Genomic DNA, 24,839 nt, shown 5'->3' with positions numbered 1-24,839 from the left:
ACTTCCTGTGCAGCTTGGAAGAATTTGGTAATGTGCCCCTGAGCACATGGTAAGTGGTGGCAATGTCTGCAATCAGCCCAAATAACAGAAACAAGACATGTGTTGTGCTGATCTTGTTTTAGCAGGAAGCAACAATATTAACATAGTTGATATAGTTTAGATAGTCACTTTAAATATGTTTGATTTACTTTCACATTTTAGTGAAGTTTCCTAAAGTAAATTATTTTCTTTTGATTGTTTCTATGAATATGTGAAGTACAGCAACACTTTGCATAATTTACACAAAAAAACCCCTCCAGAAACAATTGTGGAATAATGGCACTGACTGTTCTGCAGAATAGTATCCACTGGACATGAGGGGTGTCTCTCAGTTTGCACAAGATAAAACAGTGGGAGGTGAAATATATTCTAGCAAATTTCTAGGTGAGCTCTATGTTTTTAATTGACCATGGCCACCCTTCCTTAAGTGGAGTGGTTTAAGCATTGCAGGCTGAAAACATCCATCTTAGGCAGGCCAAGTTTGTTTTTTCCAACAGCTAGATTCATTGCTTAAGTAGCAACATATTATAATCAGTCTGATTTCACATCAAACTGCAGTTTCAGATTCAACTGTTAATGCACCCAAAATAGAAACAGAACATAACCTCCAGTTTGAAACACAAAAGGCTGTCTTCACCACCATATGACATTGACCAATAAAATCGCTTTGAAATTAATAAAAATAAACTTGACACAGATTTCTAGGATGAATTATGAGAGAAATATAATTTTCTAGGTTAGATTCGCTATAAAAACTGTAGTAACACAGGAAAGAAGCAAAGTAAGAAGAATACCAGCAAACATACAAAAATGTAATTCTCCATTTTTGGAGATGGCAGGTGTTGCCACCACTCACATATACCCAGAAGCACATTACCAAATTCTTCCAAGCTACACAGGAAGTGGATTGGACTGTAAAAGACCAACCCAAATTGTGTTTGCATTTTGACAAATTTGTACAATATCTCAGAGAGGAAGACAGGTTTCCTGCTCCCCTGGTGCATTCACTATAGCTGCCCAATTTCCCTGCTTTTTAAAGTTTGATAGAAATACCTGTTGGCTATAGGTACGTTCTTAAACTGCAAGGTTTTTCGCCTGTTACTAATACTTTTCTAATTATAAGGAATCAAACAAGTAAGTTTTCCTGGGCTGTTGAAAAGGACTGTTTATCTAATGATAGCCTGTTTTGAAAATCTTCCCAATTATTATTATTATTATTAAATTTTATTTATACCCCGCCTTTCAGCCAAAGGCCCTCAAGGCAGCTTACAAGAAAAATAAACACAGGTATAAAAATACAATAACAGCAATACAATTTACAAAAATTAATTTAAATAACCAATAACATTATCATTATTGGCACTGCCAAGAAAGAGGAGGTGGTGTTAGCGGGGGCGGCAGTTCCCAAGAGGCAGAAGGGTGACAGGCATTTGCTACAGCGAAGCTGTTTGCTGTTTCAACGTCGTCTTCCTCTCCATGTCCTCAGGCTCGCTCAGCTGCTGCTCCCCGGGCTTCTGGTGATGGTTTTTGTCGGGATGTGGCTGCAGGAGCTCGGGCTTGGGGACCTGGGCCTTGCCTGGCCTGTTTTGCATCCTCTTGGATGTTTTTTGGTCAGCAGAAATATGTCCTTTGCCTCCACAGAAGACAGAGAGGGGTGTTCGAGTGTGTACAGAAACCTGCCAACCAATTTATGAGATTTTCAGATAAACAGGGGGGAAACCACCATTTTCTGGCATTGCAATGAGGTCTTCTAGGCACCTTATGAACCTTTAATTCTATACTCACTTTTCTGGGAGTAAAGCTGCAATGCTAATCCCACATATCTGGCAGTAAACCCTAGTGAATTCAATAGGACTTACTTTCAAGTAGACATTGTTAGGATTGAGTAGACATGGTTAGGATCAATGGGACTTCTGAGTGAACATAGCAAAGGATTTTGTTGTAAATTATTCTCTCCCCCTCCAATCCTGTTTTTTAAGCACTAAGACAGGTTTACTTAAGCATTCCTGCTTTTTATTTGGTAGGAAACTAATACTGACTTAAAAAAAAAAAGTTCTGCAATGACCAACTGGTTTTGACAATACACTATTATATGGAGTGTATATATTTTTACATCTCCAATGTGTGTGTACATGGAGTTTTTCCAACAACCGTGAGGTAGAGTTGCCAACTGAAAACCAAGGCAGGTCACAAGAAATAAATTCATGTAAAATCCAATAGCCATAAAAACCAATAACCGAGTATAAAAGAGTTGCAAAGCAGCTTAAGTGGCATGATTCCAAATTTTGGGATTTTTGAAGTTCCTTATCACTTGAGGTTGCAGTCCTGTGCATGCTTCCCTGTTTTCTTTTGTTCCCTCTAAATTCACATGCTACAGTCTCTCTAACCAATTCCTGAAAGTGGGCTGAGGCCTGCTGGGGGTTCCTGGAGCATTGTTTGCCACAGGAAAACCCTAACATAACGTACAAAACGAACAAGTTCTTTTGCTACAAAATCGCAGTATACAAAAAAATATGAGTGGGTAGAAATTCCCCTCTTCATCCAGTGTGGTAGTTACATGTGGACTAAGTAGATGTAAATCTAATGTGTTGTCCATTCTCTACCTCAGATGAAGTGATATACGGTAGATACCCAATTATGTCTCTTTTGTTGGGAGAAAAGCACCAACGCATTACAAGAGAACTGAACCAGTGAGGGACAATAGACAGAAAGGCAACCTATTCTTCCCTCTGCTGATTTCTCCTCTAAAGTGTTTGTTGTTTCTGTGGGCTTTGTTCCTCCTCTTCCTTCCTGTCTTTGTTCTCTGTAAGTTAGTACTTGCTGCCTGAGTGCATGTCACATAGCTGCTCCAGTGCAAATACACACGCACACACAAACAAACTCTTAACATCTTTTTCATATTATGTATAATCTATGCAGGAAGCAGAGAGGCAAACCTTGCCCATCTGTCCCCAGGTGATTCAGTTATTCTTGTATATCCAGGATAAGAAAATGGTCTCAGTCCAAGGCCCAATCCATTGTGGTGGAGAGGGTTAGGATGCGGAAGAGGTTTCCCTTCTATTGCCACAGAGGGCCCTGCTGAACTTACTGAAATAAGGAAGAGAAGGGATAGAAACTGACCTGGAGTTGGCACAGTGAATATACTCAGGTTTTCTGCTTCCCCTACCTTCTGACCTGGCCTGCCGTGAGCAGCAGGGTTTCAGAAGTGCAGCGGTGGCTCCTCCCCTTCATTCAGCCTGTGCTCCTGATCAGGCATTAGAATTGCAGCCTTAGAGATTTTCCATAAACACAGACAGTCTGTACAATTCCAGAATGAGTACCAGAACATGATTTAACAGGACATCCATGTTAGCTAACCCTGTATCAAACACTGGTCAATGTTAGCAAACATTGTATCTTTTTTAAAAAAAAATGTCTGAGGGCTAAACTAGATGTGGCATAGAATCCTGTGTCTCTTTTCTCAGGGATTTTGATGAAAAACAGCCTCAGTAGGCTGTGAATCTGAGTAAAAAAGATTGGAGGGGGGAACCTGCTTAACCCTTTTTTCCAGCCATTTGTCTGCTTAAAAAATTCCACTCCACCTTGGGGGTGGGGGGAACAAGTATAAGGGGAGAGAATTAAAAAAAAGAACACAAATGATGTTCAAACAACACACTAAATAGAATTTAATAGGAAACACCTTGAGAATCAATGAGACTCATTTGTTTGATAGGTTTATTAATGACCTTCAAGATGAGGTGAATAATGAGGCAATGAAATCTTATGGCTGCAGCAGAGTAATCTAAATAAGACAAGACAGAGAGATAAGGCAAGAAATAAATCTACCAAAATGATAAATTTTCAAGCAGACAAATAGATTTAAATCAACATTAGGAAGGAGCTATTCAAATTGCATATACCCGTGTAGGTTTTGGACCCACAGTCAATATTTAAGAAAAGTTACAAATTAACAACACAATCCTATACATGTTTACTTCAGAACTTCTGGAATAAGTCCCATTGATTTAAATTGGGTTTATTCCTAGTTAAATGGGTACAGGATTGCAATCTTAACCCTCAAGGGTTTAGATATAAAGCACTGCTGGAATCCTGCTGGTTCACCTAGAAACAGATAGGATTACACCTCTTGCATCAGTGTGGAAAGCTGTATGAAGATGTATGTTTTTCAATGTGCTGCAGTGATCATAGGGAACAAAAATGTCCTTAAGATGCTTTTTAAAATTAAAATTATTTTTCACCTTGAATACTGCATTAGTCACTCCATTTAAAAAGTAAAATAGAGAACAGTGCGATAATGGGGGGTGTTAATATAAGGGGTGTTAAAACAGCATTGTGAATCACTGAACTGCCCCAAATACTGTTGATTATATGGGCATTTGACAGATTCAGAATCTTGAAATACCAGATTTGTAGTTACATTGCATATGATATAAAACTGAATTACCTATAAAAGAAACTATACATAAGACCGTATGGCACAGCTTTAGTAATAACAGACTATTAAAGGGTTGCATCCAACTAAGTCATACTCAGAGTAAATATATTGAAATCAATTGATTTGTTGGTCATGTTCATTGATTTCACTGGGTCTACTCTGAGTATAACTTCCTTGGATGCAACCAAAAAAGTCTTTACAAATCATACTAACTTTACAAACTTCCAATCATATTCTATTAAATACAGTATATTCTTTAAAAATAGTGCATGAATAAATAAAAGCAGGCCAGAGCATCAGCATCCAGTGTTTCATATAAAATTTAAAATGACAAGACTAACAGGGTTAAGGTATTAACACAAGCACAGCAAGCTTCCCCATCTCCTCTCCTCCTTCTGTGTAACCGTGAGGATTAATTTGGAAGCTTCCTTCTGATTGCTATTACCCACAATTTAGTGCATTGTCTAGACCATAAACTGTAGTTAAAGTTAACTATGGTTTGTTCAAACAAGCCAACTTTATAATCCATGGTATAATCCATAGTAAATATTAAAAACATTTTGTCAGGTTTGGACAACATCATAAACTACATTTAATCTAAACTAGAAGTAAAAGCTTTCGCAGCTGATTCACACATAATGCTAAGCCAAACGATGGTTTAGCACATACATACGAGTGTGCAGGTACCCAAGAGGAAATCACATTTGCTCTGCTTTTCCTCCAGCTCTCTGTGCTGCTGGACAACTCATAGTTTTTCTCACTCCAGATCAACCACAAGTTTGTAATCGAGGCTGATCTTGGATTTACAGCTTGTTGCTTATCTAAAAGAAACAAACTACAAATCCAGCTTTGCGCAACATGCTAAAGCAAACTAAACCATGACTTAGGTTGCAGCAGAGCAGCATCAGAAGAACTGGGGGAGGAGTACAGGGGCCACTATCTCCTCTCCAGAAACCCTAATGCTCATATATGTGTGCTAAGCCATGCTTCGGCTTAGTGTTACATGTGAACCAACTCTCAATCATGCTAGAGGTCAGAGGGAGTGTCATAGTACAAGGCTTCCTTTTATCATGGTGAATTGTGGTTTGGCAAGGCGTTTGAACATGGCCACTGTCAGTTCAGTTAAGCTAGAAATAACCCCAACATACATTTTTATAATTCTATGCATACTGCATAATTACTTGGAATCATTATATTGGGATGTTTATCTCTCCTTGAATAACACCTTCAGTAACACATTATTCTTTCATGACAAGAGTACATAAACTTGACTATATAATTAAGTACTGCATCAGATAGAGGCTAGGGCTAGGGACCTCAACATTATCTACTTCAATCACTCCCTACATTTTAAAAAACCCTAAAGGTATATTACTCACTCAGTTCTAAGTCCACTTTGTTTTTTTGGTCTTCCTATACCTTGAGTATTGTCTTAAACAAAAGTAAACTAAAACTAATAGAATATGTATGACCAAAACCAAACTTAGTTGCATTTTTAAAGGGAAAAAGATCATGAAATGCTGCAATCTTGACCCCATTTACCTGAGAGTAAGCCCCATAGAGTAAGTTCACTAAGACTTGCTTCTGAGTAGACATGGTTAGAATTGCACAGTAAGTCCTTACAGTTTAAGCATGTTAACAGTTAAAAGTCTATATTTTTATATGCCAAGGTTCGAAAGTATTTTAAGATTCATCTCATCTTGCCTGCAAAGGTATGCATTTAATATGAAGTCCTTCACACTGTATATAATAGCCCACTGTGTTGTTCAATGAAGATTTTCAGAAGATGCTACAGATCTTTCACTATGTTAAACATATAAAAGACACTGAGCATCTTCCAGGAGAGAATAATGCAACTAGCTTAGGGTTGCCATATTACAGTTCCACAAATCCGGACAGGCTAATTTGCATATTATTTGCATATTATGCAAATTATTTGCATATTAATATTTGGATTGTCCAGTTGTTTTCTTTTTGTGCCTAGGAATTACCACCAAAAACTTGAGAAAGATGTGAGAAATCTTTTTTTTAAAAGCAACATTTTCAGCCGTAAATGCCTAGACTAGTTTTCAACACTACGGAATATTGATTGATTAAGAGGATTTATATCCTGCCCTTCTGCTGTTAAAAACAGAGCTCAGCACAGCTTACAAATATAATAAAAACAATAAAAATACACAATCAATATAAAAACATAATAAAAACACAAAATAGCAACAAACAAAGTAAGTCAGGGCAGCAGTACGGTTAACCATTACATATACGATATATTTCAGACATGTGGTGGGTGGAGAAAAACAAGAAGCCAAAATGTTAGGAAAAGGAGTCTTTCACACCACATGCTCAGTTCTAAATATTGTTGCAGCAAGTTTTACAAGTTCCTCCAGTATTCCACTGGTGCAGGCACTCAGACATTCAAAGTATCTGTATGTTTCTTAGGTTTTATAAAAGCAGAGCTTTGCTTAACTCAAAATTTCTTCTCCCTTTGGTCAACCACATCTACATGGGTTCCACTGGGCCTGGAAGTGTGCAACAACCCCACACATACCTTGCTAATTAGATTACCAATGCCAGGATGTCTGTTTTATCTCCTGCTCCTGGGCTCAGAAAGAAAATAAATATCTGGTCCTCTTCAAAGTACTGATAAGCCTCTTGTTTTAATTAAAATAATAATTATAAATTCTTGCTCTTATCACTAATGGGAGTTAATTATCTTGCATATTCTGTTGTTGCTTCTATGGCTGTAACGAAGTGAGGTTAAAGATAACTGAAATGCAAATGGGAAAAAACAACACAAAAGGCAGTAACACTTTCCTAAATGTAATACCGTACCAACCACAACAAGATTCCTATGAGTAAGGCAGAAAACTCAGCATCCCACAACCAATCAGGATTCATAACCAAAACCCCAAACTAAAAAAATCCTAGCAGCCAGTCAGCCAAGGTCACAGAAATCCCCAGGCAGAACAACCTGACCTGGGGACTGCAGTTAATGCAGAATGCTGCAGCACAATTGCTGACATGAGGGAGATCCTATCAGCACATAATACCTCTGCTCTGAAATCTGCATTAGTTGTTGATTTGCTACCAAGTCAAGTTCAAGCTGTGCTTTCCATGATCTGGGTGCCACATAGTACTTGTTCTGCTCTTGTAAGAAATCAGTCCTGTAAAGTGGCAGCAGCTACGCTTTGGAACTCCTTGCCTATTGACATTAGGCAGATGCCTCTTTTCAGCACCTGCTAAAATCAGTTTTCTTGAGGCAAGCCTCTCCAGGCATGTGGAAGCTATCGTGTTTTTAAATCTGTTTTTAACTCATTGTTGGTTTTATTACTTTGAATGTTTTTAAGCATCTGTCCTTAACGCTTTTGCCAATAATTTTATTGTTTTAATTCTTTCTGTAAACCGCTTTGAGATTTTTTACAATAAAGCGGTATATAAATGTTGTAAATAAAAATACATAAATAAATGTTGGAGTCACTGTGGCCCTTCAGTCTCTTCCCACTTTTAGGAACCAAGGAATCTGCCTCATTTCGTACCATGATTTCTTAAATGCAACACCATACCAACCACAACAAGATTCCTATGAGTAAGGCAGAAAACTAAGCATCTCACAACCAGTCAGGATTCCTAACCAAAAACCAAAAATATGATAAATGAAGAAATATTTATATAAGCAGGACTTTCAAATATATTTATTATTTACACAAACTGTAAAGATATTTATAGTGCAATCCTAGGTTTATTTATTCAGAAGCAAGTCCCAGTGTATTCAGTGGGGCTTACTCAAACGGACAGAAATGCAACCTCAGGTGATAAGCAACTTCATTCACACAACCCAAAATTCCGAATCATGCCACTTTATGCTGTTTTGCAACTGTTTATACTTGTTTTTATGGTTATTGGATTTTAAATGGCTTTATTTCTTGTTGTGAGCTGCCTTGGTTTCCAACCCTACCTCACAGGGTTGTTGGAAAGACTCCATACACGCACACGCACACACTGCAGATGTATAAATACATACAGCCCATATAACAGTTTATTGTCAAACCAGTTGGTCATTGTAGAAAAATCAGTATTGGTTTTAAAGAAATCAGTATTAGTTTCCTACAGAATAAAAACTGTAATACCTAAGTAAGCCCTGCCTACTTGCTTTAAAATAGGACTAGAGGGGGGGACAGAAAAAGTTAGAACACAAGCACAATTCTTTTTTACATTCACTCCAAAGTCCCATTGATTTTCAGCACATTCATAACCATATCTACTCAAAAGTAAGTCCTACTGAATTCAATTGGATTTACTCTGGGCATATGGGATTAACACTGCTTTTACAAAAGCAAGTATTGGGAAGGTTTTCAAACCACTGCCCAGGATCTGACTCCTGCACACAACAGGGGGAAAAACTGAAATGTATATACTTACCCAATTTATGAGCTTTTCAGATAAATGGGGGGGGGACCACCATTTTCTGGCATTGCAATGACATTTTCTAGATGCTGCCTCAGGTCAATCAAACTGAAACACAACCCTGGCTTCACTGATTGGCTGCAATCTTGAACGGGCGGGGTTAAAGCTACAAAGTGCTATATAGTACTGTTTAAAGAAAGATTTAACAGTCGGGGGGCAGCTGATGTTTTTATGTATATCTCGAGAACCGGACCACCTAGAAACTTAATTTTTATTTTAAATTAAAGCTGAGAATCCGGGCCACCTAAGGGGCTAACTGGGCACTGGGTGGCATACAAAGAATCTGGGTAAAACCCAGCTAACCAGGCAATATGGGAACCCTAAACTAGGTTCATATGATTTACATTAGGTGAGAGGCTATTCTTTATATTTATTTATATTTGCACTGATAGCTCACCTAAGGACCCCAAAGAAGCTTGCAGTCAACTAAAACCACTGCAACAATAGAAGCTGTATACAAAAACTACCAAAAAAACCTTAAGGCACATCAATAACCTAACCAACTGAGCAAAGTTAATATCAAAAGTCCAGGAAAATAAGGATTTCAGCTGCTGCAAAAAAGACAGTAGACTTGTTGCCAAGGGATCTTTCTTGGGAAGGGAGTTCAAAAGCCAAGGGTCTTGGCTCACTACCTGCCTCATTTCAAACACCAGGAGGACCTAGGGAAGGGTCTCCAAGATAGATCATAATGCATGGGTAGGCTCATGTAGGAGGCTATCCTTAACACACCCAGGTCCTAAGCAATTTAGGGATGTAAAACTGTTCAGAAAAAGACCACTTTTGAAACATTTTATGTTCTATTCATCCAGCCCCATTAGTCATCTGGCTGCCATATTTTGAACTGCAATTTCTGAACAGTCTTCAAAAGTGGCCCCATATATAATGCTTTGCAGTAATCCTTCTGCCAAGGAATGGATAAATATGGCCAAACTATCTGTCTCAGGAAAGGCTGCAGCTGTTGCGCCAGACTTAGCCAACAAAGGATATTTCATGTCAATGAACCCACTTGGACTCCAAAGGCAAGGCCTAGTCTAACAACACCTCCAGACTGTGAACCTGATCCTGCCAGAATGGGCTAAATCCCTCCCAGGACAGTTGAGCCACTTGCCAAGAGTACGCCTGCCGTGTCTGGACTGAGCTTGTTTCTTGGCCTGCATCCAGTCTACTACTGATCCCAGACAGTCTTTCAACACCCCCGTGGTTCCACCTGAAATTGATAAAAAGGAGAAATGGAGATTCTCACCATATTAGGGTAGACAGGAATAGGAATGACTATGCTGCTTCCAATGACCCTGGTTGCTGGCAGACATAACCCATTAGACATTTTTTTAACTTTAGCTTCAAACTGTACATTGTCTATCACCTAGAAAACTTGTGTTCTTGCATTTAAATACCACAGATCTATATATTTTTTCAGCGTCTTGTAGTAATCAAGCCCCTGGGAATGTATTTTTCAGAATGTCAAAAGTCAGTATAATAAAGCAGGAAGGTATTTTCAAACAAAATGTATACAATTGAAGAACATGATTCAATATTTTGTGCAATTGCAATATTCACCAGCAACTTCCAAATAAGCATAGAAAGAAAACAGTTATTATTTTTAGTTGGATTTCTTTTCTAGTTCTGTGGGGGGAAAGGATTACTGTACAATTATGAGCAAGTTGTTATGTTACCTGGAATTAGAAAAGAGCTCTCCGCCTGTTTTAGAGAGATCTTTCTGTTTCCTTGCCTCACCCTCATATTTATACCTCTGCTGCTATCCAAGAGAACTTCAACTGCAGGAATGGGCAGAAAATGGCCTGCATAGCATAGGCATGGGGAACCTGTGGCCCTCCAGATGTTGCTGGACTACAGCTCCAAACATCCATAACCATTGGCTATGCAGACTAGGACCGATTAGAATTGGAGTTGAAAAACATTGGAGGGCACTGTGTTGAGCAAGGCTGATCTAGGTCACTGGTCTTCAACTGGTGGATCTGAACCCACTACCAGGTGTGTCATGATCCAAGGTGGGTCACCACATCAGCACTACCACCACACAAATACATGGTAAAAAATTAAGGTCCTCAAATGTATGTTTGGGTTAAAGTTAGGACCTCATTCTGAAGAAGACTATTGATCCAGATAATCCAATGCATCCAAAAGTGTCTGGGAGCTGATAGGCCAGCATCCCACACTTGACCATATCTGAAAAGTGGGGGATATAGCTACTAAGAATGTCTTGAAGTTGTGAATGTTTTTTTTCCCCTGGTACAAAGCACATAATTAAGTTTGTTATGGAAGACACGGCATCTTTTAGAGCTGCTATTATTTGCTCTGAGTGACTATTTTTCTGATAGGATTGCAAGTAAATCATAGTAAACCGGCAATTTGAAAGGAAATTTTCAGTGAGAGGTTACTAGGTAAAAACTGAGGACACTGCAGTCAGTGCTGGCAGGGATAATGGATTCTGAAAACTGAAAGAGAGGCAGGGGGCCTCAAGGGCTAACAGCAGAGATAATTTAAGAAGAATCTGGATGTCAAGTATCTGAAAACAGAGAAGAATAAGAGGGAGTTAGTGTGAGAAAGAATTACTGGCAAGGGTTTGGAAGTGATAGATTAATTGTATAAAGGATTTAACCAACTAATCTTCAATAAAACCAGAAAACCAATATAGACTTAATACTTTTGCACCTCCTGCTGCTAATTATTATTATTATCTACTACATTTCATTAACTTGGGATGTACGCTCGTGTATGTCAAATGATCGTGGAGAAAGCTTAATTTGAACTAAAGTAGTATCTTTTGTCCAAAAATACCAAAACATTGGGTGCAATCCAACTACGTAAAACATACGTAAGCACTATTGATTACAATTATTTGTAACTTGAGCTTATAGTAATATATACAATTTAGAATAAGCTAATGAGAACTGTATACTGGACCTAAAACCCAAAGAACCCTCCCATACATGGCACTCAAATACTTAATTTTCTCTCGTTTAAATTTTAAATACAAGTCAAAATGAGAATGTGCAAGAACAAATATGTTCATTGAGATGAGAGCACACAGAATGTTTATGAAGACCAACATCTTACAAACAAGCAAAATGCCTCCAAGTAGAAAACTTGTACATCAGGGAGAAGGCTAATAAAACCTCCATCCTGACATCTAGCTTTCTACAAAACCTTTATACACAAAAAGTTGGGTATTTGACTTATTTTTCTTTTTTATCATGAGACCCCACCTACAGTTTGAAATTTCATAGCTCAGAAATATGTATACTTTCTCAGATATAAACACTAAGCTAAACTAACAGTATAAACAGGGCGTTTTGTACATTGTCTGGTCACTATGCACAATCTCGAACTGGTATAGGTGAATGTGGAAAACTGGCAGTATAAACAGGATGTGCTGTACATTGCCTAAAGCAAAAGAATGTTACTAATACCCCACCTGTGACAGAAACACATATTGGGCTTGTTTGGATGTTAGAATTACTAGAACAAACCACAGCAAGCTTCAGGCTCTCACACTCCTTGTATGACTGCAAGGAGTTCAAAAGCTTTCACTTCCATTTTAGATTAACTGCAGGTTGCTGTGTTATCCAAACCAAATAAACTGTAATTCATCTTAACTATGGTTTGTTGAAAGAAGCCAGTTGCAAACCATAGTTTATAAGGTAGGCATTTCACCTAAACATGTTTAACTACCGTTTATGGTACAGATGAATTGCTAAACCATGGTTAATCCAAAACTGAAGTAGAAGCTTCCAATCTCTTCTTCACAGTTGAGCCACAGTGAGGGTGTGAGTGCACCATCCCTAGTCTTATCTAGGCTCTTCCTAGTAATACTAAATTATGGTGTGTCTCCCTTCATGGATGAACGAAGTCTGAAAAATAAGAATAGTGTATATACATACCTAACAATGGTGCATGGCCAAAGCTTGAGAAAAACAGTAATTTCCTAGCACTTGGTTCCCCTTTTCTTACACTGAATTTCCAGAAGAGAAGGAAAATAACCTGTTGCAGTAAACATGCATCCACCTATTTTAATTTTTATATCTTGAAACTGCTTTCAGTTTTCCATGAGCAATCATCCCCAGAGCTTGGAAGATTACTTTTAAAAAGTAATAAATTACAGTTACAATTACTTGGCCAAAAAAGTAGTAATTACAGTTACAATTACAGTTGCTCTGAAAGTAACTGATTACTTTACTTTTTCTCAAAAGTAATCACTACAATTACATTTCAGTTACTTTTTAAAAAAAATGCCTACAAGGTGCTGGCCTTGGCTGCTGCACATCTAAGTAGCCTAAAACAATATTAAAACTAAACACACACACAGCGGGCAGTAGAAGGGTTCAAATCCCCACATAGCCATGAAGCTCACTGGGTGACCTTGGGCCAGTCACTGCCTCTCATGAAAACCCTATTCATAGGGTCACCATAAGTCGGAATCAACTTGAAGGCAGTACATTTATTTTTTATTTTGAAGATGATGATGATGATAATGCAGCATTTCAAATTAATTCTGTATAACAACCATTCCATGCCAAGCTTGGAAAACCAAGGAGGAGGTATAAAATGTAGACAAAAATACTTTTGACAAAATGCCGTTTATCCTTTATATCTATATCTATAATTAACAATACAGCTGAATGATGTATGTAAAGTATTTTTTCTCTTTCCCTTTTTTATTAGTATTTTAGTACTACTGCTAAAGTTCTGATGAAAGAATAAAGCATTCATTAGCCAAATTCAAATGATTAGAACACATCACATAAATTCCACTGAAGTTGGAGTTTTTGCCATAGAAAAGGCAAAAAATACATACGCTATGATAGCCCAATAGACAATCAGAACTAATATAAAACCCTATTGCTTCCCATTTGCAAATGTTGCAAGATCTAAGGTAACTCTAGATCATGTGAGTTCAGGTGATGCATGTTATGTAAATTTGTATAGATATTAGCAGAGATTGTCTCTGAGATGTGTGTGTGCCAATGTGTGCGTTTACCTAAGTGGCAGGCTTTTACCCTGCACTGAGATCACTGAGACTTAAGACTTAGTAAAATAAGAAAAGCTATTTTATTTATAGAAATACATAGTAGATAGGAAAGGCATACCTAGTTCTAACTAACTTGGAGGCGCAACACTCAGGTTTGGGAGTTGCCCTCATGGCTCAGGAGGGAGAGAGCAGAGACAAAGGTGTCTCTTCTCTCTTGGATTACTTTATTGCTTAACTGCATTCTGTGTTTGCCTCTGTAATTCTCACTTTTTTTTACCCACTGTTTGAATGTCTTTTGGGAATGCCTACTGATTATTTGTTATCATTTTGGGCTGATTACCTTCAGCTATTATCTCACCAAAGTTGCATACACTTGACAGATTTAAAGCACATTTCCACCACCACCCCAAAAAAAGAATCCTGGGAACTGTAGTTTGTTACGGGTGCTGGGAATTGTAGCTCTGTGAGGAGTAAACTACAGTCCCCAAGATTCTTGGGGAAAAGCCATGTGCTTACATGTATGGTGTCTACTGGGAGACTCTTATGGATTGATTCTATACTCCCAGAAGTAAATCCTATTTACTGCTATGCAGAGCTTGGAAAAGTTACTTTTTTGAACTACAACTCCCATCAGTCCAATCCAGCGGCCATGCTGGCTGGGGCTGATGGGAGTTGTAGTTCAAAAAAGTAACTTTTCCAAGCTCAGGCTATGGGAATTACTTCCAAGTAAGTATGCTTGGAATTGCAGCTTTTAGGTCATGCTTAATAGCCACCTTGTATCAAACTGAACAGTTTCCAGTCAGATTTAAATACTAACCACTTAAACTGGTCAGAGTGTCATTCCCTCTATTTCTGAAGCTCAGGCTGGAAGTGTTGTTGCTTATGTAGCCATGGTATCACCATCCATACCACACATAATAAGGAGTATGAGTGGGCAAGAGGGGAACCCCAAGTGTTGCAGAATACAAAAAAGTGAGAGAGAAAACAGAAAGGGGATGACTCCCAAAACAGCCCAAATGAGTACTGAGCATGCTCTGTTATGGAACGCTCAGTGGCTGTGTGAGTGAGTGAGTGACAGAGAGAGAGAGAGATGTCTCAGCTAACAGAAAATTATAGAACAGTAGAGTTGGAAGGAACCTTTAAGGTCATCGAGTCCACACCCCTGCTCAATGCAGGAATCCAAGTTAAAGCACACCTGACAGGTGGCTGTCCAGCTGCCTCTTGAATGCTTCCAATGTTGGAGAGCCCACCACTTCCCTAGGTAATTGGTTCCATTGTCATACTGCTCTAATGACTGACAGTCCTTTTTTGAGTGTTGAAAGGTGTTTCAAATAAAATTCTAACTTTTATAATAGTCCAGATTTTTTTAATGTCCATATGATTGATGGGCAGGCTGGAAAGAAAAATGACTCACTAAGGCTACATCCACACCAGACATTTATTCCACTTTAAACAGTCATGATCTCAGAATCCTGGGAAGTGTAATTTGTGAAGGCTCCTGAGAGTTGTTAGGAGACCCCAATTCCCCCCACAGAGCTCCAGTCACAGAATTGTCTGAGAAGAGGGGCTGACTGTTAAACCACTCTGGACATTGGAGCTCTGTCGGGAGAATAGGAGTCTCCTAATAACACTCAGCACCCGTCACAAACTACACTTGCCAGGATTCTTTGGGGGAAGTCATGACTGTTTAAAGTGGCATAAATGTCTAGCGTGGGTGTGGCCAGAAGGTCATCCAGCGAGTTCATGGCTGTGGTAAGATATGAACTCAGAACGTCCCAGCTGCACCCAGCATGGAACTACACTTTCAACAGCAAATACCAGAAAACCAACTAAATGTGTGCTGTCAATGTGCAAAGCATTTGCTGGGGTGCATTTGGGTAGGTGAAGCAGGAGATAGATGGAAGGGGCTGTTTTCCATGCCTGCCACTTTACCAGTACAATGCCCCATATTTTTCCTTATTGACCTCCATTAGCTAGGGGAAAGTGGCCAGGGAAGGGGTTGCAGATAAAAAGTTTCAGCAGCAAATTACCCCCTCTCATCACTTCTCCCTAACAAAATGCCCCCCACATCAGTAGCAGACACCAGCAGGGAAGTTCTTTTTTGAGTTATAATTCAGCTCTCATTCTGTTAATTCCCAAACTACACCAGTTGTCATTTTGACCTACATGCATAGGGAGAAAGACAGTGTAAAGGGTGTGCACAAGGGGGAGGGGATGACAAAGGATTTAGGACTTAAAGATTTAATATTCCATGAGTAGAAAAAAATACCCTATGCAAATGTCTATATTATTGCAGAAAAGTTCAGTTCTACATGTTTGCCATCTTTTCCTCAAGCACAACTGTTTTTGAGATAACAGTCTTATTCTCTCTTGCTCTTCACCAAAAAGCCATGTTAGTTGTCCAGTGTGTGAAATGACTGCAAGCAGGTGCAGCCCAAGACATTTTGCTACTTGAAGCAGAAGAGCAAATGGTGCCCTGCCCCCAAGTCAAGGTCATAGTACCATAGCTTGAAAAGTTATGTTGGCATTTGAGGCAGAAAATCTCACAAGTACCTCTTCCTGACAGTAAATATACAACAACCAAATATTAAAATGGCTAATAATTTGTTGCATGGTGCCCCAAATTAGTTGCTTGGGGTAGTCATCTCTTGCTGCCTAGTGAGAGTCGCTCTATGAGAGGCACCTAACTGAAGCAAAACACACAAACAGAAGTATGAGACTGCCCTTACCTCCTAGTCTCTTGCCAGTTCCCAATTTTCACCCTCTCTGGAGGGGTGCAAGGACAAGCGGAGGGGATGCAAAGAGGGTGCAAGGACAAGCGGAGGGGATGCAAAGAGGGTGCAAGGACCAGCGGAGGGGATGCAAAGAGGGTGCAAGGACCAGCGGAGGGGATGCAAAGAGGGTGCAAGGACCAGCGGAGGGGATGCAAAGAGGGTGCAAGGACAAGCGGAAGGGATGCAAAGAGGGTGCAAGGACAAGCGGAGGGGATGCAGAGAGGGTGCAAGAACAAGCAGAGGGGATGCAAAGAGAGTGCAAGGACAAGCGGAGGGGATGCAAAGAGGGTGCAAGGACAAGCGGAGGGGATGCAAAGAGGGTGCAAGGACAAGCGGAGGGGATGCAAAGAGGGTGCAAGGACAAGTGGAGGGGATGCAAAGAGGGTGCAAGGACAAGCGGAGGGGGTGCAAGGACAAGCAGAGGAGATGCGAGGACAAGCAGGGGGTGCCAGGAAGAGCAGAGGGGGCGGGCGAGCAGGCTGAGGGAGGCAGGACGAGCGGGGGGGAAGCAGGGAGAGTAGGCTGGAAAGGGTAACACATACTCACCTCCACAGCTCTTCACTTCCATTCTGCTGCTTCTGCCTTCTACTCCTCCTTGTACTCCAGCGCTGTCTGACTCTCCACTTCCTCCCTCGTGCCTCCATAGAGCACGAGGGAAGAGCTAAACAGCGCAGAAGCCCAGTTTGAGGCACATATCTTTCCTCCACCATTCCACCAATCACAGCAGCAGATGATTTCCCCTGCTTTCCCCCCCCAGTAACGTCCAAATGTAACGCAAAAAAAAAAAAAAAAAGCCACTTCCCAGGAGGATCCCTCCGCCTGTGCAGCCTCTGAGACAGCTCTCGTCTTGGATGAAACTTTTTCAGCTATAAATCCAGTCAGAAAAGGTTTTTTTTGACTGGGGATAATTTCTTCCGGATAAGGAAGAAACGTGAGATCTCCCACACAGCTTCGTTGTGATTGTTGGAGACTGGAATTCGTCAGAATTGTCTGTGAAAGAAGGTCTTCCAGCAGCTCGAACGGAGCGAGGATTTTTAGCTAGCTCAGCTGAACAAGTGATCCGTTTTTTTTTTCTCTTTAAAAAAATACGGACTAACAGGCAAGCATTCTCCTGTCTACGATTATCACTTTCTTATCTATACAGCTAAAGAGATTTGTCAAAGGAACAGCAATTAAGATAACCTGGGTGAGTCAAAACTCCTTCTCTTGTACTCACGGAATTAAGGGGGAAGAAAATAAAAATAGCCTATCTTTTTGTTATTGCAAAAAGCTGACATGGAAAATAGCATTATAAAGATTACAACGAATGAGGGGTTTCTGATTGGAAGAGATTTTTGATTTATAAGACTTTTGTGTAACATAAGTCTGGGACTATTTTTTTCTGGTCTACTTTTTTTTTTGACGAATCTGCTCACTCTTTCTGCTACTCGTTATTTGTACGCTGTGAACTAAAGCTGTTTTTGCACTTCTGGGCATTTAAGAGATAAGAGCTGTCTAGAGTGTGACGCCAGTTGGTTTGAAAGATTAACTCCTTTGTAACTGGATAAAGAAATAAACTGCTCTTTGCTTGGGACATTGAAAATTGAACAAAATTTTGTTCCTTTGGCTTTAAGAATGACAATTAAGAAGACTATGGATGTACAAGAAGGGACTTTATCTTTAGACATGTTTCAGAAAATAATGAATGGGATTAAGTCAATAAAACAAGAACTGAGAAATAATAGTCAAGCATTGAGAATTGAATTTGAAGAAATGAGACAGGAGCTGAAAGAAATTCAGGATTCTATGAGAAAGGAGAATAAAGATAGATCTGGAAAACCAAAAAAGGATGAAAGAGAAATTAAAGGCAAGGTTCAAACTATGGAGATTGGATTAAATATGGACATGGAAAAAGATTTGGATTTCCTGGCTGTGATGGATCCTGGAGACAAATATTATGGTTTGGAACTCAGCGCTGTCCCTGAAGGAATTAAAGAAATTGGAGATAAAGATATTATCGGTTCAAAAAAATTCCTGGACTGGAAGGATTTGATGGAACTTGAAATGGAGAAAGTTAACAGAATTAATCCCTGTTTTGTGTCAATGGAAAAATTCTCAAAAGATGTGCTAGTGTATCATGTAAAAAAGAGGAACAGAGATGTGGCTTTGCAACAATACTTCAGTGATACGTTCGGAATGGATGGCAAGAAAATATCTGTGATAAAGGAAATTCCTATCAGACTTTTATTATATGACTATGACAGCAAGATTATGGGGTGCGTAAAGATGGAAGATGGAAGATGGAATCAATACGGATAATGGAAGAAGAGCGATTTGAAATTACTGGACTTAGTAGACTTGATGAGTTGGATTAATTGACATGTTTATCTAGAAAAAAAAATTGATGGACATATATCTCAAGGATTGGAAACTTCCCTTTGACTTTTTGTGGAAGAATAAAATGATATGATGTTATTGAGATTTGAAACCAATTAAGATAACCGCTGGAGGAGGGTGATTTTATAATCTATTTAGAGTCAGGCTTGTTATATATTATAGATTTATAGCTGAACTAAGACAAATCGGAAGTCAATATTTTTTATGTTTTTTTTTCTTTTTTTCTTTTTTTTATTGTATTAGTTGTTGAATTGTGTTTTGTCTTTTTGTATTGTTTTGGTTTTGGAAACTTGAATAAAAATTAATTGGAAAAAAAATGTAACGCAAAAAAGTTACATTTGCAGCTCAAAAGTAATGAAATTACCTCTCGTTCTGTTACATACAAAATGTAACGAAGTTACCCACTCATTATGCAAAATAGTAACAAATTACAAGTAACTCGTTATTTCTAACGAGTTACTTCCAAGCTCTGATCATCCCTAGGAACATGTTGAAGGATGGGGTAAAATATCTAAGATAGACAGAAAGAGACCAATGGGGCGGGGCTTTAAAAACTTTTGACTTCACAGTATCAGACCAGTCAGTTAAAGAAAAAAAAAGAAAAAGGGTTAAATTTGGGGGAGAGGACTTGGAGGGCCATAAAACAAATTTGGGTATCACAGCAGGAGATTTCAATTTTTGTTTTAGGAAAATAATGAAAAGGGGGAGGCATTGGGGGCCACAAAAATATTTTGGCATCATGGCATCACAGCAGAGGATCCATAGGAGCAGTAAAAAATCACAAATTTGGGAGGCGTACGAACAAACTTGGGGGGCAGATGCAGGCCACAGGTTATTTATCTCAAATAATGTATGCTGAGGATTCCATTTTATTCTTTCTAGCTGTATATGATCCTAAATATTCTGTTCATGTATGCCTCATGCGTTCATTAGATCTGGGTGTTTTTATGATTTCCCTCTTTTACTTTTTATTGCAATTAGCAGTATTACTGATACTTATTGGGTGTTTTTTGTTTTGAAATGGGCTGAATCTACAAACCATAAGCAGTTATTCTTCTTGCAAACTGCCTTCACTACCTGAGAAAACTACTGCCAGTCTCCAGTTTCATAAGGGGAAACCTTTGGGTAAGGTAACCATGACTAACATTTAGAGACATGAAATTAATACTTTTTATTTTAAGGAAAGATGAAACAGTGTGTGTTGGAAGAAAACTAAAGGAAACAACTCGTGCAAACAGGAAAGTTCAGTTCATCATTTAAATTCAATTTTATGTTATGATTAACAAAAGTTATAATTAAGACTTATCTTCTTTCCAGTTCATAGTTCTGTACTTAAATGTACATGTTAGCCCAAATATATTCAATCTGCTTTAATTTGGTTCAAGTTAGGACCAAACTAGACATAACATGGGATTTCCTCTCCCTCTGTCTTTTTCATTGTTTAAAAGCAATTCTGGAAGGTGGGACAGTTGGATCGTGGCCACAGCACTGGAGGAGGAAATAGTAACCCTTTTTGGCATGCCAGTTAGCTAACTGACATCATACACAAATACCCGAAACCTCCTATTAGCCACAGAAATTAAAAAAGGCAGGTACAATATGGCATTTATCCCTAGCTTTATGGCTACAAACAACTGAGAGGGGGGAGGGATTTCAGACAGGAAAATATTGCAAGTGAAGTGTTAGGGCAAAGCCCACCAGCACCCCAATCCAATTTGAGGGCCCTACTGCTACTTTTTAACAAAGATAGACCTTGGGAGATCCAATCACTGATCTGTCACATCATGCGTAGCTTGGAATTCATACACTAAGCATTCCTGCTTATCTCTCACTGACCACAACATCACATGAGCACTTGTGGTTGTGAGGCAGCCCTTGATGTTCAAAAGTATATAAAACTTTCACATTAATTCATTCACAGTGCTTTTCATTGCAGGCATCTCAGGTGTTCAGCTGTAAGATGAAGTGATATACATGTATGGTGAACAAGCTATTCTTTCACCATTTATGTTGGTTTTGATATTTTAAGGTTACTTTTCTTCTTGGGTTGATACTATTCCAATTATGAATGTTATTGTTATTAGCTGCTTTGCGTGCTTTTTGAAGAGACACTGGGGTACAAATTCCTAGAATCCAATCACATAAATACAGGTTTTGGGATATAGCAGGGAAGCAATTGAACAAAGATTGTTCATTTACTAGAATTTATACTCGTTATTATTATTATTATTATTATTATTTTCAGTATATATCCCACCTTTCCTCCTGAAAGAGCTTAGGGTGGTATATTTAAGAACTGATAGTAAAAACATTATTTGAGGGACAATGAAGGTGCCTCTCTGTTCCAGCTATATTTAGAGAAAGGATCACACCCAAAGAACCATTTGGAAAAAGAAGAAAGGAGAGATGGGTTGAAAAGAGTCTAGGACTGGTAGTCCTCCTGATGCTCAAGTACAGCCTTGTCCTGCCAGCCACTCAGAGGCTATTGTCCATCAGTGAAACACTCAGTGAAGAGGATTCCTGAACTGATGCTTGTGTTTCCTTGTCACTGCAGGTTTTTTTCTTGCTTCCATCTTTTTTGTTGTATTTTGATAAGAAATATTCTCAGCTTCTTAACATAAAAGTTAGAGCCCTCTTCTACTGTGAGAATACTAAGAAGCAAGCAACACTGTGTCCAACACTTGGGACTGAATCCAACAGTGTCATACTCAGTGTAGACCCACTGAAATCAATGGATATTTCAGAGAGGACAATCTGAGTGTCTTGAGTTTAATTCAACACTTAGTCAAAAAGTCCACAACATTCTTTCCTGGAATCTTTGTTAATAAACTTCTCTATAAAACACAAAATATTCTTTAGTGTGTACACAATTTATTCTGTTGTGTGTATTTTGTTTGTAAAACCCTTTTAAAAATAAAAAAACTAAGTTTTTTAAAATAATATATTTTCTCAAGTTCAATAGTTATCACTGAATCTATTTTTCAAGTTACAAGTTTGATATCTTTCTCAACATTCTAACATTCTGTCTAAACTGATTCAAAGTGTCTATGTCTAGATCAGCTACTCCACTTTTTAAACAAGAGAGTTTTTTAACCGGTTTTTAAAAATTGATGCACCTAGTCAAAATCAGAATTGAGTCCACATTTTAAATTTTAGACTTGACTTTAATTTATATGTCATATTTCTACACAAATTCATTTTCAGTTTGGCTCACAACATGGATGGCAATAATGAGCATTTCAATAACAATATCAATAACGTAACAATGTCATTCAAAATAATAAGTAATGGTTGAACTTCCTGTCATCACTACTTTGAATAACTCCACTAGCCTGCACTGAGCAGCTGAAATAGTGGTGAAAACTTAAGATTTTCTTTCCACCCTCAAATGGGCTCTAGACCATGATGAATTAGATTTATCATGAGCGTCCTTCCACCATGGCCCCACTCATTACATTCCCTCCAGCTCTGTGGTAAACCATAGAATCATATGAGCTCTAGTAGGAGGGTGAGGGTGTTTGGAATTGATTATGTTAACTAGCATGTCATCTCCAAATTCCAGAAATTAATCAGGTAATTGACAGAACTGTAGGAATAGTAACAAAAATCCCCAGCACCATCAGAAAACCACTTGGATCCACTGGACTTCAGAGGTGGATCATCCTAATACAGTGGTTCTCAACCTTTTTTGCTCCATTCCCCCCTTTCACCATTGTTCAGAATATAATTCCCCCCTTCCCAAGATAGTCTCTCATAGCGTGTTGACGTTTCGCAAGTGACGGTGGTGTTTCTTGTGAGAGAAAAATTTCTTAGTTTATATTATAACAGAATTTCTTGGAGCACTTTCTGGTCTTTAAATAATAATTTAATTTTGCAAATGAAAATAATGCTGCATGTTCAAGAATCGATTTTAATCTGTGACATTCAATAAACTTTATTGAATGTCGCAGATTAAATTAAAAACAAACTACAATTTTACAGATTGGACATAATCTACAGGACATCACACTTTTCTGAATAGCGGTCCTAATTCCCCCCCGGAACCCTAAAATCCCCCCCTGGGGGGGAATTCCCCCCTTGTTGAGAACCCATGTCCTAATATGCTTCTCACACCTGCAAGTAAAGTCACCGTAATGACAAGGGGTGCACAAGCCTCCCATGCCCTGCTACTGTCAGGTTTACACCCATACCTGAGGTGGAAGGAGGAGATCTGTCCTGGTGGTGCATGGTGCAGCAGCCAACCTAACTCACGTCTATTGCACTGCCGCCAACATTAGAAAACCAGGACATTGGCAAAGTGCAAAACAAGAAACAGCAATGGAGAACAACCAAAGGGTGCGAGGATGAAAATTCTTCTCTGCAGTTACAGGCCAGCAGAGTGGACACCAGCCACAGAGCTCCCATCTCTCAGTCAAGATTAGGGATGGATGGATCCCTTAAAGTCCAGCCCATCCCAGTTCTGCATGGGGACAGGACTGTTACTTATTTATGTTTGTATATACCACTTAATTGCCAAGGTGGCTTCTAAGTCCCATCCAGTTATTGTGCAGATTAAGTGGCATTGTTTTTTTTAAAAAGATTTGCAGGGAAATGTTTTGTAAAATAAATAAAAGTACTTATGAGGCAGTCCAAGGTCCTGGCCACTTCCTTTTACATTTTTCAAGAAGATAATCCAGCTGCCTGGAGTCCCCCTGGCAGCGATGGGACTTCATGGACTGCCTACTGAGTGTATGTGTGTCTGCCTGTCTGTGTGGTGAATCTGTGTGTGTGGTCTGTATGTGTGTGTGTACTTCATGTGACTTCATTCACCACACCCAATTTGGCCATGCCTATTGCTGGCCTTTGGAGAGGTGGCCAATACGCAATATGGCTCCTAGACTGAGAAAGATTAGCCACCTCTTGTGCATAGGGTTACCTACAGTCCAAGAAGGAGCCATACGACAATGGAACCAATTACCTAGAGAGGTAGTGGGCTCTCCCACACTGGAGGCATTCAAGAGGCAGCTGGACAGCCACCTGTCGGGAATGCTTCAATTTGGATTCCTGCATTGAGCAGGGGGTTGGACTTGATGGCCTTATAGGCCCCTTCCAACTCTATTATTCTATGATTCTAAGGCAATGCAAGAGAGGAAAGATGAAATTATTTAATAATAAATTAAATAAGTTTTAGAGATTAGTTTTTAATACTTAAATGGGTCAACTTTATGAGCATATTCAGGTTCAAATCCCCACTCAACAATAAAGCTGGGTGACCTTGGGCTAGTACTAGCTGTCAGCCTAGCCTACCTCACCAGGTTGTTATGAAGATAAAATGAGACCACATACGATGCCTGGAGAAAACAGGCAGGTTATAGATGCAATAAAGAAACACAGTAAATCAATAGGGAGGAGCATGATTCTCTGACCCAATCATATCTTTTGCTGTCATTATATTTGACCATGTAGGCATGAGTATTCCAATTGTATTAAGAATGTATGGTTCTGCACCTGATGGCTTTTAGATAATCCAAACCGAACCAATACTAGACTTCGCACATCACTCTGCCCTTCTACATAGTATTTAAGAAACTACAGAAACATCACGACACCATGGGTCATTTGATTTTGATCTGAAGTACTGGTACACAGTACTATCCTATCACGGAACTGAATCAAGGGGGGGGTCATTGTCCTCAACTCTAGAGCTATGTTTGTAGGATAGTGTACAGAGATGCTGCTACTTCTTGTCCATGGACATACAACTTGTGCTACTGCAGATCAC

The sequence above is a fragment of the Rhineura floridana genome, chromosome 4, assembly GCF_030035675.1.
Source record: "Rhineura floridana isolate rRhiFlo1 chromosome 4, rRhiFlo1.hap2, whole genome shotgun sequence".
NCBI classification, from domain to species: domain Eukaryota; kingdom Metazoa; phylum Chordata; class Lepidosauria; order Squamata; family Rhineuridae; genus Rhineura; species Rhineura floridana.
Note: the sequence above shows the minus strand (reverse complement) of the source record.